General features: G+C 42.6%; 1 protein-coding gene across 1 annotated transcript in view; it reads right to left on the reverse strand.

Moving 5' to 3' along the window:
* LOC122555271 (NXPE family member 3-like) overlaps nt 1–14482 on the reverse strand; it is a 69325-nt gene extending 54843 nt beyond the window's left edge. Inside the window, exon 1 of the mRNA XM_043701096.1 lies at nt 14420–14482. The gene's annotated coding sequence lies outside the window, so the exon portion shown is untranslated. The remainder of the gene's footprint in view (nt 1–14419) is intronic.
* Nucleotides 14483–14970: the final 488 nt, after the last annotated feature.

Consider the following 14970-nt stretch of genomic DNA (forward strand, 5'->3'; position numbering starts at 1 on the left):
AACCCTGAACAAAATATCTTGCATATTCACCTTATCTATGCCCCTCATGATTTTATCAACCTCTATACAGTCATCCCTCAGACTCTGATGTCCTAACCTATCCAGCCTGTTTTTATAACTCAATCCCTCCAGTCACTGTAACATGGTAGTAAATTTATTCAGTACCCTATCCAGTTTAACAACATCCTTCCTACAGCAGGATGACCAGAAATTGTATGCAGTATTCCAAAACTGGTCTCACCAACGTCTTCAACAGCCATAACATGATGTTCACAACTTCTATACTTAATGCTCTGACTAATGAATGCAAGCACTGTCACTTCACTACCCTGTCTACCTGCAACTCCACCTTCAAGGAGCTACGACTCTCCACCCCTCGGTCCCTATGTTAAATAACATTCCCCAGTGCTCTCCATTAACTGGATAAACCCTGCCCTGGTTTGCCTTACCAAAATACAACATCTTGCATTGATCAAAATTAAACATCATCTGCCAATTCTCGGCCCATTGGCCTATCTGATCAAGAGATCACTTTGAGAGAGAACTTTCTTCACTGCCTACTAAAAGTTTGGTATCATCTGCAAACTTACAAACCATACCTCCTATAGTTTCATGTCCTTGAAATGTCGTAACTGTACCTGCATCAAACTTAATTGAATTTGTAAGACACAATCTCCCACAACCAATGCCAAACTGACTATTCCTAATCAGTCTTTGTCTTTCCAAATGCATGTAAATCCTGACTCTCAGAATCCCTCCACCACCCAATGCCAAGATCCAGCTGACTTGGTCTGTCGTGTCCTGGCTTTTTCTTGCAGCCTTTCTTAAACAATGGAACAACATTAGCCACCTCCAAACCTCTGACATTTCACCTGTGTCTGTTGGTGAAACTAATCTCTTTACAAGGAGCCTTGCAATCTCTTCCCTGGATTCCCATAATGTTATGGAGACACCTGATCAGGTCTTGGGGATTTATTGATCTTTATGCATTTTAAGACCTTAAGCACTTTTTCAAGACATCACTATTCATTTCTTCAATTTCCCTTGCTTCCATGTCTTTCTCCACACTAAATAGTGGTGTTCAATATTCGTTCAGTATCTCACCCATCTCCTGTGGTTCCACACATAGACAGCTTCATTGATCTTGAATGGACCCTATTCCCTCCCTGGTAATGCTTCTGCCATTAATGGACATGGAGAATTTATTAGGATTTTTCTTAACTTCATGCGGCAAAGCTATCACATGCCCCCTTTTTGCCCTCCTGATTTCCTACTTCTGTGCACTCCTCCTCCCCTATACTCCTACAGGGATTCACATCATCCCAGTGTCTAGATCTGACATTTGCATCTTTCTTTATCTTGACCAGAGCCTCAATATCTCTAGTTGTCCAGTGTTCCCTCCACCTTCCAGTCTTCCCCTTCACATTAACAGGAGCACACTGTCTCTGAACTCCCGCTATCTCATTTTTGAAAGCCTCCCACATGCCAGACGTCCCTTTAACTGCAAATAGCTTTCTCCAATCAACTTTTGAACATTGGTGTCCGATACCATCAAAGTTGGTCTTGCTCTAATTTAGAACTGCAACTTTCAGATCAGACCTACCCTTTTATGGAATCGTGGAACAAATGCACAAATTCATCCGAGGATTACAAAGGTCTCCCCTGTCTTGGTTGGCATCCAATTGTTATAGATTTGACACCGGGAGACGGTGATGATTCAGAAACCAGGAACAATTAGGTCAGAGACCTCGAATGAAGGACCTAATGGTACAGATGGTTTAACCCTTTGCCTTTACGAACCTAAGCTGGACACCTGGAAACTATCAATGTGTGATGGAACATAAAGGACAAGGATGACATCACACTATTGGCTTCCTTAGGCCAAGGGGCCAAAAGTGAGTACTATTAGGGAAATTTAGATTTTAATGCTCTAAATGTTAAATGTTACTTGCTTACTCTAAGTAGAAGGAGGTTTCAACTTTGTATAGATTCATGTTCAAGCAGCTTACAGAAATCTGGAAGAATCATGTGAAATGCCCAATGAGGCCTTCCTTGATATCAGGGGCAACAATTGGCATTTTTAAATGGAGTCCCAGGAGTCAAGTTGAGATACTTGCCAGGCAGCAGTGACATTCCTATTTAAAGGTAATTATTACCTGGAGTCAGACTCATTAACAGCATTTCTCACCACATTGCTGTCTTCCATCATCTTGTAAACCACATGGAACTGAAAATGGCTGTGACTTCACTGGGAGTGGGCAGGGTGAGTGTTGCCAACTGTGAGGGGCAGTCTGGAACTTCAAGTGACATGGGACCCATCAAAGGGCAACACCAATAAACACACACACCTGTACAGTGAAGGTGAAACAGAGATTTACAAATGTGAGCATGTATCTACAATGCAGGGTCACCAACGTGCCCTCAGAGAGTCTTCTTCCTTCTCTCTATCCTTCCCACCATGTCTCGGTGCAGTGTCTGGGTCAGTCAGCAGTTGGACTGGAGGGACCCTGCCGTACAGCAGAATGTGTTGGCCTCAGAGCTTTGGGGTAGGAGTGTTTGTGCCTAGAGGGATCAGACATGCTGAGGGTGTCCTCACCAGGGGCAAAAGCTCCCTTCTGGTATTGACCAGACACTGTCTGACACTGGCAAGCAGGGTGGGGGTGGAAGGCCTGTCACCTCTGGAGTGTCGAGAGAGAAGGGATCTCTGGGGGGACCTGTCTATGGTTCCTCCTCTGGCGGGTGCCTACTGGCACTGCCCTGTCTCCTTGTGGGGAAGGGGCACCTGGAATAAGCTCAGGGTACCTTATACCCCCATCACCTTGCTGGGGTGCAGGGAGGCAATGACTGGGGCGATGGTGTGTAGCTCTGTCTGCACGGCGAGCAGGCTGTGACAGGGCTGGATCAGGCTCTCCATGGCATCCACCAACCTGTCCATGGAGACAGCCAGAAAATCACATGCTCGAGGAAGCAATGTCTCCATGATGATACTACATTCCTGCAGCCACTGGGCTATGGGGGCAGGGATGGAGGGAGGGCATTGATGCCCCACCAACCTGCCTGCTGCCCCTATCTCTAGTTGTTGCATGGCACCATGTGCTCCCCTCCTACCTGAGTGGGGGCCTGCTCCCCAGCGTCCTCCAAGTGCCACAAACCTGGGGCATTCCTTCCTTGGCTGAGATGTGACAGTAAAAGTGTCCAGCAGCTGGTGCTCCCATCTCTAATCTCAATCAAAGACATTCCCCTACCCACCCCCAACCTTAACCCGAGGTGTCAGTATCTGAGCTGGAGGCAGGCAGGATGCAGCCTTGCCTGTGCTGCTTCTGGGGTATCCGTGCTCTCTTTTTCAGAGGTAGTGAACCATTATTGTCAGGAAGGCTAACCCACCTGCAACTTCCTGCTGACGTAATGTCGAAATTTCAACCTGCTGTCAAAAAGTTGAACATTGACTTCCTGCCCAGGTATGTTACCTCACCCATCTTTCAGCATCAGTTTGCCCTCTTGCTCATTTCCTGTCTTGCAGGTCTTATACATTTTAATACCTAGTTAAACTGGACATCCTGAACAAGCTGAGACCTGCAAAGGAATCCTTGTAAATGCCAGGCTCCTCATATGTCCACCTGCTGTCAGGCTTGGTGAATTATTGTAAATACCCCAGATACCAAAGTTCAATCAAATTTGAATTTAGTGTTTTGATGACATCAAACCAATGAAATGATCCCATGATTTGGGGTATAAAACTAGACATTTTGAACAGTTAGGGAGAGAACAGCAACAAGCGCTAACAAACAGACTGCCAGCCAAATAGCTCTCGGAAAGGTAGCTGTCTATAAGTCATTTGTACAGCAGAACACCAAAGTTGACCCAGAAGAACCTACAGCGAAAGTTTATCATCTGTAGACTATACCGGGTTTGAAATTGGTTTTGCCATACATGTAAGAGGGAATTTATTGGACCAGTATTGGAGAGGAACAGGTAAAGATAGATTTAAGAGAAAGGAGTTGTAAATAGTTGTTGGTTTTAATATTCTCTGTTGGACTTAAAGAATAAAATTGTTAATTCTTGCTTTAAATAGTGACCTCTGGGTTAGTTCTTTGCCTCTCAAAATTGAATAGATTACAGCGAGAGGTGAGCTTCTCAGTGTGTCGGGTTTAAATTAGCAGAGGGGTTTATCCCGCGTTGTAACAATGTTCAAAACAACTTTTGTTATTGAAGACAATCTTTAAACTGATCATTAAACATTAACCTTTGAGTATTCCACACACTCATTGTTAACATTTTAAGATGAAACATGAAACAAAGTATCTGATTGTTCAAAAGAAATCTCAACTTCCTTATAGGTCACACCATACAAAGATTAAACCCTGTGAGCACGCAATTTAAACTGGCTGAATTTGAATTTGTTTTTGTTTTCAATGGCAACGCAAATCCACCTATTTGTTTCCAATTGTGCTTTTAGTCAGTCCTTGCCAGCTTCCTCCCTCTCGCTAAGGTACAGTACACCTACACCTTCACAACAACGTACTATCTAATATTCGGATGAACCGGTTCTTCCATCACTGGTTGATTTTCTGGAGGTCAAGCTGACGTGTTTTGATGAATTGGACTTCTTTGCATGAAATTGTGTTCTTCATCAGATAACATATACTGAGTGTTCTTCATCAGATAACATATCCACATGAAAAATAATCCTTACCTTTTCAATACATTACGATAAAACACAATATAGTACAACACAGAAACAGGCCCTTCATCCCACTAAGCTTGTGCCAATTCCTAGGCCTTATTTAGACCCACCACTTATTGCACACACCTGTCAATTATCCCTTTGTTCACATCCCGATGATGTATCTAAGAAGATACACCTTAAACATTTCTAACTTTCGTGCTTCAACCACCTCCACTGGCAGTGTGTTCCAGTGTGTGTTCCACCCACACTCTCTGTGAAACTTTTTCCCTAAGTGTTTCAGCTCACACTTTGTACCTGTGCCCTTTTGTAGTTAGATTACCTACAGTGTGGAAACAGGCCCTTCGGCCCAACAAGTCCACACCGACCCTCTGAAGAGTGACTAATGCACCTAACACCATGGACAATTTAGCATGGCCAATTCACCTGGCCTGCATATCTTTGGATTGTGGGAGGAAACCAGAGCACCCAGAGGAAACCCACGCAGACACGGGGAGAACATGCAAACTCCACACAGTCAGTCACCTGAGGTGGGAATTGAACCCGGGTCTCTAGTGCTGAGAGACAGCAATGCTAACCACTGAGCCACCGTGCCACCCTTTCCACCCTGGGAAAAAGTTGCCCTTTCCACCATGGGAAAAAGCCTTTAATTATCCACCCTGTCAGAAATTTATTGAACTCGATCAGATCAGCCCTCAGCCTCCATCTTTCCATTGAAAACAATCCAAGTTCATGCAACTTCTCCTCAATTCTAAAATCCTTCAGTCCAAGCAACATCCTGGTGAACCTTCTCTGCACCCTGTCTGAAACATCCATGATTTTAACGAGAGTAGAGGACAGGAAGGCCGAATGGCGTGTTAGCAGCACTGTAGAATGACCGTATATACTCATGTATAAGTCGATCTCATGTATAAGTTAGCCCCTCATTTTTTTGGCCAAAAATCTTGTATTTTCTATACATCTCATTTTTCAGTCGACCCTACTAGATCACATTGTAAAACTCTTCCAAAGGAAACTGTATGGTCCCATTAACTTATTTTGCTGAAATTTCATAGAATTTTCAGAAAATATCTGCTTAATGAAGAAAATAAGAAGTGCTATCTCTTCAATACATTCAATGTTTTGGGATCAACTACTCCCTGTGGCAATGAATTCCATAGGCTCACTACTCTTTGGGTGAAGAAATGTCTCCGCATCTCTGTCCTAAACGATCCACCCTGAACCCTCAGACTGTGATCCCTGATTCTGGACACCATTGGGAACAATCTCTCTGCATCTACCCTGTCTAGTCCTGATATCAGCATTTTATAAGTTTTACAGATAGTACATTATTTTGAGGAAGGAGGAAATAAGTTATGTCTTTTGACTTAATCGTTTTCTTCTTCAAATAACTTTAATCAACTGTAACCACTTCCAAGAGATAAATTTTTACCATGCTTAAGAAACAAATTCTAAATCAACATTTCAAAGCAACTTTCAATCACCATACATTCCCAAAATGCAAACTAAACTCAATGTTTTCCCCGATCACGAGTTCTGGGGAACAAAACCAAACATGTTATACGAGAATCTCTCTCTCTCTCTCACACATGTATTTCCAATCTCAGTTTTTAACTCTTTGTTTACTCTTTACTTGTAATGAGAATGAAACATATTATTGTTTCACTTTATAGAACCAGTAGTTATTTAACACACAATCACAATAATGTACTTTCATAAATCTCAGCTATGATAAATATCTGCTGATCAATGAATTTCTCTTTTAATTACACATGAGCTCAAAGTGCTAATTAAATTCATTTTCAGGCCTTATCTTTGTTTTACCACTCACTTTGCAGCCCAAGTGGCTTTGTGGGGTTCCAATTAGCTTTAACCATTTGGTCAATTCAGTTGCCTCTCTGCTGGGGTAAAAAGTTCGAGGATAACATGCTTCCTATCCTATGAATTCCCTGTCTATCATTTCAATTTTTTTAACTACAGCCCAGACTGCAGCTATAGGTGCAGGTCTTTCTGGTTCATAGGGTGGTAGGTCATCCCACCCTTTGTTGATACACATACGCCTTGTCCTCTAATCCAGTCCAGTCAATGTCATTGCCCTCACTGTTCTCTGAGTAGAACAGAGTACTGAGTGCCTCCCTGACTGTGACCACTGTCCAGCCTTTTGACTTTAAACTCTCACATCTGAGAGCTGCCACCCTCTCGGTTCCTGGCTCTCATTGGCCATATTTCTAATGAGGGCTGTCAGAATTACAACTGCCTTCTCACATTACACATTTCCTTGTCCGTTCCACCAAGCTTTCTGCTCTGGTATCAGGGTGTCTAATCACACCCCCTCCTGATCATCTCCGTGAAAAGCTTCTGATTGCAATCTAGTGCACTTTATACCAATGCCCTTTCTGGACCCATATTATTTTACCATTGTCCTTAGGCATGATCCCTTCCAGACCATTTCCTGCTACCATGGTCTTGTGCCTCCCTGAGTGCACTTTTCTGTTGACGTGAGCTGCTGTGGGGTTGAACAACTCCATGGTGCAGACTAGACCTATGGATTGTGGACCAACACAGCACATCTCTTTTCTCCCTCATTGTCCTTTTTATGCTGCAAATTACAGCCAGGATTGACTACAGCATTTGCCCTGTTACTAAAGGATGGTCATATTAAACATACTCACCCAATTAGGACTCACGTAGTCAGGAATGGACCGGTGCAGTACCTTGCTCACAGTGCCAATTGTTGGGGAAAGGTTGTCAAAGAGAAGAATTGAGTTCAATATTTAGCAAGAGAATTGATTTTTATTCAGAGCTCTTTATATTGCAACATGGGAAAGGTTCCTGGAACAGTGTTCATTGAACATTTTGGTGTTCTTCGTCATGTACAGCATTTCTATACATTTTCAATTAAATTTAGTTACATGTTAGTCATATCCTCCCAATTTATACGTCCAATCCTGTAAACACATGATGAAAAATGGACACACCTAGTTTCACCATGCTGTCATGGTATTTATCAGTGTTATCTAATTTCTCCTTAAATAAATTAAACAACTCCAACCAGAATGTTATAAACTGTTTGCCAAGGTATCCCAAAACAGCAAAGCCTTCAAATCAATACGAATACAAGCCAGTGCCAACGCAAATCAGTCATATTTTTATTAGGAACAAAATTACAATAATGTTTAATAATAAACCATATATTTTTTATCCTATTTGGCCCCTTAAGATTATATTCCTTCCCGAGTATCATGCAATCGCTTACACTCCCTCGTCTCTGTCTGTAGAACTGTGAAGCTGCTTTGTCTATTAGTTGGTCTCTGTCCTTTGCCATGCCTTGGAAGGTCCCCAGAAGATGTGAGAGTTCAGTCTGAAGGTGAACCTTGTTTTTGTACTTTTACAGATGGTTTTCTGGTACTTTAGTTTTAGCTAATGAGGAAGGCTCACTTGATAGTTTGAAACATTGTCAGTCATTTGGATGGTTGGCTACTGTTAGTTTCTTTGTGTGAGCAGGACATAGTGCCTTTCTGTCTGGGCCCTCCTTTGTTTAATGGATAAGTTGTTGGGACGAGACAACAGCTTGATGTCTGGTTTGGGTGCTTTAGAGAGGTAAGTATTTAGAATGAACAGTTAGACATTTTCATTGTACATGTTTCACCGTATAATAAATCAATAATCTTCTATGTGTTAAAAGAAACCTGATTGATGGATCTTTTTGTTTTAAGCCTAATGTAGAGAAAGCATGATTGGCTATAACAGACCATGAGCACTAGATTCACCCCCTGGGGAAAGAAATATCCATGCTCACCCTGTCAAATCTTATATTAAATTCAGGATCTTATATGCTTCAACTAAGTCAACCCTCACTCTTCTGAACTCAAATGGAAACAACTGCAGCCTGTTAAAGCTATTCTCACAAAACAACCCACTAATTCCAGGTAACAACCTAGTCAACCTGCTTTGAACCACTTCCAATGCACAGGGTCAATAAGATTAAGCAGGTCAATGCGTGGCTCAAAGATTGTGAGAAATGAGTTTGAGTTCATGAATTCATGAGACACTGGGGAAGAAGGCATCTGTTCTGATGGGATGCTCTTCATCTGAGCTGTGCTAGGACCAGAGACCTAAGGAATTGTGTAACTGGAGCTGTAGACAGAGCTTTAAATTAAATGGTGTTGGGGGGGTGGTTGAATAGTTAGAGGGAAAAAAATAGAAAACCTGAATTAGAGGAGGAGGTAAGACTGCAGGACTCAGGAGAAGTTAGACTAAGATCTCCAGAACAGACGCAAATGCTATGATCTGCCTGCACAGCTAGCAAAACAACATTTTTCACTGTACTTACATACACGTGGCAGCAATAAATCACATCAAATCAAAATGTTTAATTCCTCTTGTAGTAAAGGATAGCATTTAGTGATTTTGTGCTGTACCTTCATCGTAAACTTTAATGACCCAATCCCGATGAAGCGCTTATGCCTGAAATGTTGATTCTCCTGCTCCTTGGATGCTGCCTGACCTGCTGTGCTTTTCCAGCACCACACTGTCAACTCTAATCTCCAGCATCTGCAGTCCTCACTTCTTCCCTCCAAACTCATGCACCAGAACACGTAACTTATTCTGCAACTCGCAAATCTCTGTTGTTCTCCATTCAGTAAAATACTTTTATTTTTTAATTCTTACTGTAAAGGAAAACCACTTCCCATTTTCCCAAATAATATTTTACATGCCAGATGTTTGCCTGTTCATTCAACCCATTCCCATTTGTAACTTCCCTATGCCTTCTTCACAACATACCTTCCTACCTATCATGGAGTTGTCTGAGAATTTAGGTGCCATGATTTTGTTCCTCTCCTCTGAGTCATTGATGTAAATTGTAAAAGGTTGAGGTCCAGCCTCGACCCATGCAGGCCATCACTCATCACATCCTACCCATTGGACAATGATTCATTTATGCATTCTCTCTGTTTTCTGCCAGCCAGCCAGTCTTCTATCCATGCTATATACTCAGAGCTTCTATTTTGCAGAATAACCTTTCTTTTGGTACCGTATCGAATACCTTCTGGAAATTCAAGAACTGCATGACTACTCACTTCACTTTATTCACAGTGTAATTCAGGCAACTGTGGGTGGGTTTGTAGTAGATGTTCTTGCTGGTCGGTCACTGGAGATGGAGAGGTCCAGGAAGGGGAGGAAGGTGTCTGAGGTGGTCCAGGTGAATTTGAGATTGGGGTGAAAAGCAGTAGTGAAGTAGATGACCTGTTCAATCTCCTTGTGGGAGCATGAGGTAGCACCGATACAGTCATCGATGTAACAGGGGAAAAGGTGGGGGATGGTGCTGGTGTAGCTGTGGAAGATGGATTGTTCCATATACCTGATGAAGAGGCAGGCATAGCTAGGGCCCATGCGGATGCCCATGGCTACCTCTTTGGTTCGGAGGAAGTGAGAGGATTGGAAGGAGAAGGTGTTGAGGGTGAGGACCAGTTCAGCCAGGTGAATGAGGGTGTCAGTGGAAGGGTACTGGTTGGGATGGCATGAGAGGATGCATTGGAAGGGGTGGAGTCGGAGGTGCGGGAAGTGGAGGAGATGCGCTGGAGGGCATTGTTGACCATGTGGGAGGGAAAATTGCGGTCTTCGAAGAAGGAAGCCTTCTGGGTTGCTCTATGGTCAGAAAGATAATTCTTTCTTCAACTTCCTTATCATAACCACACCCCCCACCTGCCCACAACCCATCTTTGGCACCTTCCCCTGCCACTGCAAGAAGTGTAAAACCTGTGGCCACACGTCCCCCCTCACCTGCATCCAAGGCCCCAAAGGATCCTTCCACATCTGACAGAAATTTACCAGTAAGTCCACAAATGTCATCTACTATATCCATTGCATCCAATGTGGTTTTCTGTACATTGGGGAGACAGGATGCCAACTTATAGATCATATCAGAGAACATCTCTGGGACACCCACACTAACCAACCCCACCACTTCGTGGCTGAACACTTTAACGCCAACTTCCACTCCGCAAGTCCATGCAGGACCTGAGCCGCCTCCATTGCCAAATCCTAACTACCCGTTGCCTGAATGAAGAATGCCTCAACTTCTGCCTTACTGAGTAATCAATGGAGTCTGTTTTGGTCATAGATGCTATTTGATGAGGAATGTGTGGTCAATAGTCACAATGTATTATCCATGTTTACCAGATGTCACCTTTGGATATGAAACTTAATTTGTACATGGATTGCAGATTGTAGACCAATTCCAAGTTTTCTAGCAATGTAGTGTTGGTTCAAACCATGCTATCTTGTGCCTTTATTCCCTTTGGATCCAAACTTCAGTCTTTCTACTTTCTGGTTCTTAACCAAATCATAACATACATTATGATCCTGAATGCAATGAGAAAAGTAAGTTGGGCACACTGATCTAGGATCAGGTCGACACGTTTTTATCGCAGTTTGCCAAGTGAGCTTTCCAGCATTTTCTGATTTAAATCGGATCTTGATGAATGCATTCCTGTGTTCATTCTCTCATCCCCACATATTAATAACTCATATCCCCTTCAGTAACCTCTGGTTATCACTGACATGTTAGAGGTTATTAAATTACTTAGTGTGGAAACAGGCCCTTCGGCCCAACAAGTCCACACCGACCTGTCGAAGCGCAACCGACCCAGACTCATTCCCCTACATTTACCCCTTCTACTAATATTACGGGCAATTCAGCATGGCCATTTCACCTAACCTGCACATTTTTGGACTGTGGGAGGAAACCAGAGCACCCGGAGGAAACCCACGCAGACACGGGGAGAATGTGGAAACTCCTGAGGCGGGAATTGAACCCGGGTCTCTGGTGCTGTGAGGCAGCAGTGCTAACCACTGTGCCGCCTGGATTATCTCTGTTGCCATCCTTAAGCGAAAGAACAACATTGGCTCCTCTCCAAGTCCTCTGGGACATTTCCTGTGACCCGGAGAACAAAGGTTTCATCCAACGTCCCAACAATTTCCTCACCAACCTTCCTCAGCATTCTGTGATAGATTCCATCACATCGTTGGGACATATCTGCCCAAATGCTTTGTAAAGCACCCAACACCTCCTGCTTTTTTCTGTTGACATACCTCATAAAGTCAACATACACCTCTTAAACCTCAACCTCCACCATGTCCTTCTCCTTTGTGAATACTGATGCAAAATATTTCATTCTATCTTTACAATGTGGAAGCAGGCCATTTATCTCAACAAGTCCACACTGACCTTCCCAACAGCATCCCACCCAGAGACACACCATTCCTGTAACTTTGCATTTACCATGACTAATCCAATTAGCTTGTGTATCTGAAGCACACACAGTTGCCCGAGCCTAGAATTGAACTTGGTGCCTGACGATTTGAGGCAGCAGTACTTGTCACTGAGCCAACCTGCTGCCCATAGAAATCTGGACTCGTCTGGAATTGAGACCCAAGGATCTCTCACATGTCTGCAATGTACAGTCCCCAAAGTGTGAATCATACTCCTTGACCAACAAGCCATTGCAGAATCTCTCGCACTTCCCCAACTCCATGGATAAATTCTCTCTTTACTCCTCTATCCTTTCATTAGCTACCTTCTTGTTCCTTATGTATGTATAAAATGCTTTGGAATTTTCCTTGTTCTTGTTTGCCAAAGACATTTCTTGGCCCCTTTTTACCTGCTTAGTTCTTTGTTTAAGTTCTTTCCTGCTATCTTTTATTGTTCAAGGGCTCTGTCCATCTTCAGTTTCCAAAACCTTACAGATGCTTCCTTTTGTTTTGGCTGAGCTCTCAATTTCTCCTGTCATTCAAGTTTCCCGAAACTTGCCATCCTTATACGTCATTTTCAGAGGGACATGCTGGTCCTGAACTCTAATCACATGGTCTTTAAAAGATTCACACATGACAGATGTGAATTTACCCTCTAACAGCCGCCCCCAATCTACGTTCCCTAGCTCTGGCCGAATATTGTCTTCCCACCAGACTTTTCTTAACCCTTTCCATAAGTAACTTAAAATGTAATGGAATTATGATCCCTGATCCTGAAATTCTCCCCCACTGAAACATGGATCATCTGGCTGGGCTCATTCTCCAGTATAAGACCCAATACGGACTCTTCCCTCATTGGAATATTTACATGTGGTTTCAAAACGCTTCCCTGGACAAACTGAACATTTTCTCCGGCATGAAAGTCCCTGGCCCAAGAACATACACATCCTGGGCCATCTCCATTGCCAAACCCTAACCACCTGACGCCTGGAGGAAGAACACTCATCTTCTGCCTTACTGAATAATGAATGGAGTCTGTCTTGGCCACAGTTGCTATTTGATGTGGACTGTGTGGTCATTAGTCGCAATGTATTATCCACATTTACCAGATGTCACCTTTAGATCTGAAGAATTAATTTGTACATGGATTGCAGATTGTAGACCAATTCCAAGTTTTCTTGCAATGTAGTGTTGGCTCAAACCATGTAATCTTGTGCCTTTATTCCATTTGACCCAAACATCAGTCTTTCTACTTTTAAAAAGAAAGCTTTCTGGTTCTTAACCAAATAATACCACACTTTTCTCATTTAATTTAGGATCATAATGATCTAGAATCAGGGGACACATTTTATCGCAGTTTGCCAAGTAAGCTTTCCAGCATTTTCTGTTTTTATTGGACCTTGATGAATGCATTCCTGTGTTCATTCTGTCATCCCCACATATTAATCACTCATATCCTCTCTGGATATCACTGACATGTTAGAGGTTGCAAATCTAGTTCTATTCTAAACTCCACTGGAATCTGTGAGATTCATACATTTAATTTGCTTAAAACATTGTGAATTTTCTGAATTTATAATTGTCTAATTTACATTTACCTCAGATGAAATGAATGATGAACAAGATATTGTTATTGATGATGGGATTGTCACTGATTCCGAAGAAGAGCAGTGAGTGGATAAAGAAAGCAAAGTACATTCACGTGAAGTCCTTTCTCCTGGAATCATCATTTAAAATATAATGAAGTACAAGTATATGTCTTTGTAGACTCTATCTTGATATAAAATTAATTTTACATTGGTACAATCCGTAGAATGCCCACATTAAAGGATAGAAATGCAGTCATTTCAAATACCTCTGTAGAATATTTAGAATTTGGTTACTTGCTTTGAAGCCATGAGTCCCAAAATTTGATCTGACACACCCTTTGTGAATGAACACAGATATGATGAAATGCAATGAACAAGATCCAGTAAAAACAGAAAATGTTGGAAATAATCAGGAGGTCTGGAAGCATCTGTGTTGAGAGTCGGATTGACAGACAGGATTGATTTGGAAATTGTCAGTCAGGCTGTATTCCTGATATTACTTTCCGAAACTCAGAAAGGTTTAGCTGACAGAATAAACTTTGAGCTGTTGTCATTGTGTGCAGTGACTTCTTTCAATCTGCCCGTTCTAAACCATTGCTGAAAGACACGTCCTCTATAATGACTGTGCTTGTGGAGGGAGTGGGTGTGGGGGCTGTCATTCCACAATTGCAACTGAACCAAGAAAGAGAGGAGCAAGATTGACCATGAAAAAGAGCAAACTCCCAGCTTTTCAATGCTGTACGCGAGCTCGAGCTAAGGAGGTGGAAAGGAGGAAAGGTGCACATTGTTCACAGCAGTACAGCAGGATAACAAGGCATGTGAAAACAAGGGTTATGGAAACAGTCAGTCACAGAGAGTGATCAAATAAAGAAAAGCAATACATGGAACTTACCCTCAAACAGCTGGATGTAATACCATGAGTTTAATAATCACACTGAATGATCGGGGTCAGTGAATGCTTCCTCAAATGCCATATCCCTCTAATTACGTCACCCTCCTCGGTCATTCCTCAATACAGCTCGTCACCATTATATACCCAGTAGCAATCATTATCAATCTTGACTCACATATATGTAAACGCTTCAGCACAGGCTGTAAGACACACCTGTACAGCTTGCATAGATCGTTAGTTATCACAACCCATCTCCACTTCACACATGCTTGTTCTGAACTCTAATCATATTGTCTTTAAAAAATTCCCACATGACAGATGTGGATTTACCCCCCCAATCTCCGTTCCCTAGTTCTGGCTTAATATTGTGGTAATTACTCTTCCCACGAGACTATTCTTATCCCTCTCCATAAGTAACTTAAGACGTAATGGAATTATGATCCCTGTTCTTGAAATTTTCCCCCACTGAAACAAGGATCACCCGGCCGCGCACATTCCCCAATATCAGCCCCAGTATGGTCCCTTCCCTCGTTGTAATATTTCGAAAAGTT

This window comes from Chiloscyllium plagiosum, chromosome 12 (genome assembly GCF_004010195.1).
Source record: "Chiloscyllium plagiosum isolate BGI_BamShark_2017 chromosome 12, ASM401019v2, whole genome shotgun sequence".
In the NCBI taxonomy this organism is placed as follows: Eukaryota; Metazoa; Chordata; class Chondrichthyes; order Orectolobiformes; family Hemiscylliidae; genus Chiloscyllium; species Chiloscyllium plagiosum.